This window comes from Teleopsis dalmanni, chromosome 1 (assembly GCF_002237135.1).
Source record: "Teleopsis dalmanni isolate 2A chromosome 1, ASM223713v2, whole genome shotgun sequence".
Lineage (NCBI taxonomy): Eukaryota > Metazoa > Arthropoda > Insecta > Diptera > Diopsidae > Teleopsis > Teleopsis dalmanni.
In genome coordinates, this window is record NC_051846.1 from 222,876,910 (window position 1) to 222,879,524 (window position 2,615).

A 2,615-nucleotide genomic window follows, 5' to 3' on the forward strand; every position below is an offset into this window, starting at 1 on the left:
TATTATATTTAGTTAATTCCCCGAAGATGCCTATTAAGATAGTCGAAACAGAAGTTATTTTATTTATTGAAAATATTATTTGATAAACAATAATTTGAGTTTAAATTAATAAAACAAACTCAAAATTTAAAATATAGTCTTTTTATTGTATTGTAATTGTAGTTTCGATTTTGGTATATTTATGATTTTGGTATAATATGATATATAAATATAAATTAAGATAAAATGAGAATTTTCTGTGTGAACATTTCTTAATTAAATCGTCTCGAATGAGCAAAAGTCCAATCAAAATTATAATGATATGAGCTATGTATTTAAGTGTACTTTGTTTTCGTTTGTTAACATGTAAGTTCACGGTTTATATATATAGAGTTTAATTCTTAATACTTTTAGTCAAAGAAAAAGTATATAGAGGAAAAATTAATCCAATAGACGTTACTAAAAACCTTTAATAAAGCATATTTAGCAGTTTTCGAAAAAAATGGTCTGCTCAAGTATTCATTTCATTAAAAATTATTTATTTGATTTTAAACATTTCCTACTAAGTCCTTCATTAGAAAATAGATTTCAAAAATGGAAAATAGAACAAACAGTTTTTAATTAAACAAATATTTTAATTAAAGAATGTTCAAATTGATCAAATTTATTTTAATTATATATCAATAATACTTCTAGACATTGTATTTATATGAGATTGCAATTCGATTTAATAAGATTTATGAATTAAATATATCAGATACAGCATCTTTCCACTGAGAAGAAAATGTAATCTTAATCAATACTAAATTGAGTAGGTTTCTAAACGATAGATTTCAATTATTCAGTGTTTTTGAATCTGTTGTGCTCTTGCATTTCTACATAATATATATTAGTCGATATAAAGAAAAAAATAGCGAAGGTTCCTAGTACATTCTCCGGTCTTTCTTGGGTATGGTCAAATAAAACAATAAAACGTGAAACCAAAATTCAAATATTTAATTCCTGCGTCAAGTCAGTGCTAATCTATGGTAGCGAAACATGGTACTTAAAACAAAAGTCGATAAGTAAATTACAAACAAACATTAGATCTTTAAAACATCTAGTCGGTATTTGGTGGCCCCGTACGAAAACGATAACTAATGTGGTGAATATCTAAACAAATCTCTATTAAGAAAAAAATAATGCCCAGAAAATACAAGTGGATTTGGCATACCCTTCGGAAGGACGCAAACGAAATAGTACATGTAGCCCTACAATGGAATCTCCAAGGTGCAAGAAACAGAGGACGCCCCAAGATGACATGGCGTAGAAGCGTTAATAAGGAAGTGAATAACACATTTAATGAGTTAAGACATATTGCTAGAAATCGAGATTTGTGGAAATCCTATGTAAATAGACTAAGTTCTTAATTTAGTCCTAATTGATATAATGCTACAACATGTGAATAATAATAATATATTAGTTGTAAGGTTTCTAGGTGGCTGAATTTTCTGGTCACCGTTGTTCCACAAATGATGATGTCAGTTTACGTTTAATTTCAAATTGTCAAATTTAATAATAAATACGTCCACCTGTGTGAGGTGTACACCCCATGTACTTTTATGTATGTATATATCTTTCGCTTAAGGTAATTGTAATTAAGTATTTTAATTTATTATTTATTTTCTAATCATAAAAATAATGGAAATATATAATGAAAAAGTTAAAAATGGAAAAAATTTGAATTTATAACTTAAATAAAATAAAATTTCTCATTAAAGGCATTTCACAGCAGTTCAAATTACCTTTCTGATTGTAAGAAAAATGATTCACACTTTGATTGAAAAATTGCAAAATAACTTTTCTGAAGTTGAAATTCGGTTTCTGGTTCTCTTAATTTATACGGATTGCAAAATCAACCATTATTTAAAACGTAACGCTGATGCAACGGAATCGAGAGGTAGCATACAAAAAAAAGTTGCAATAGTGCAAAATGAAAAAAATTATAGTTGAATTAACAAAATCAACACTACATTTATTCAGTTTAAAAAATAGAAGAGAAAAATGGAGTGTGGGTTGCGAGAAGTCTACGCAACAGTTCCACAAAATTCAGTTAAGCGTCAAAAACGTATTCCATCAGTGAAAGAAGCAACGCTAAATGGAACGTTACGGACTTAACAGTACCGCGGGGGAAGGAAAAGTGCAAAAATCAGTTAAATGACCTGCAAAATGAGATCACACAAACTGCATGAATCATCGATAATTTAAGCAATGAACAAGTTTAAATTTATTAAAAATACTCTTGCAAAAAAAAAAAATATATATATATAAAATATAATGTGTACATTTTTCATATGTTAACTGTTTTATAATATTAAAATGTTGGCATAAAAAAATTATGTTTTTATTTAATTGTAGTGCACTTGAAGTTAATAACATTTTGCTATACATAAATTATAATATTTTTGTTTTGCAAATATATAATTATCATATAGATAGATTTATAAATACATAAAAAACATTTTTACTTACATTACTTTACGTTTCTTTTAAATTTTTATTTATAACAATAAATTAAATTTTTTATACGTAAGCAATTACGTATATGTTATATATTAATATTAAAATATTTTAATGTGTTTTTGTTATTATAATGT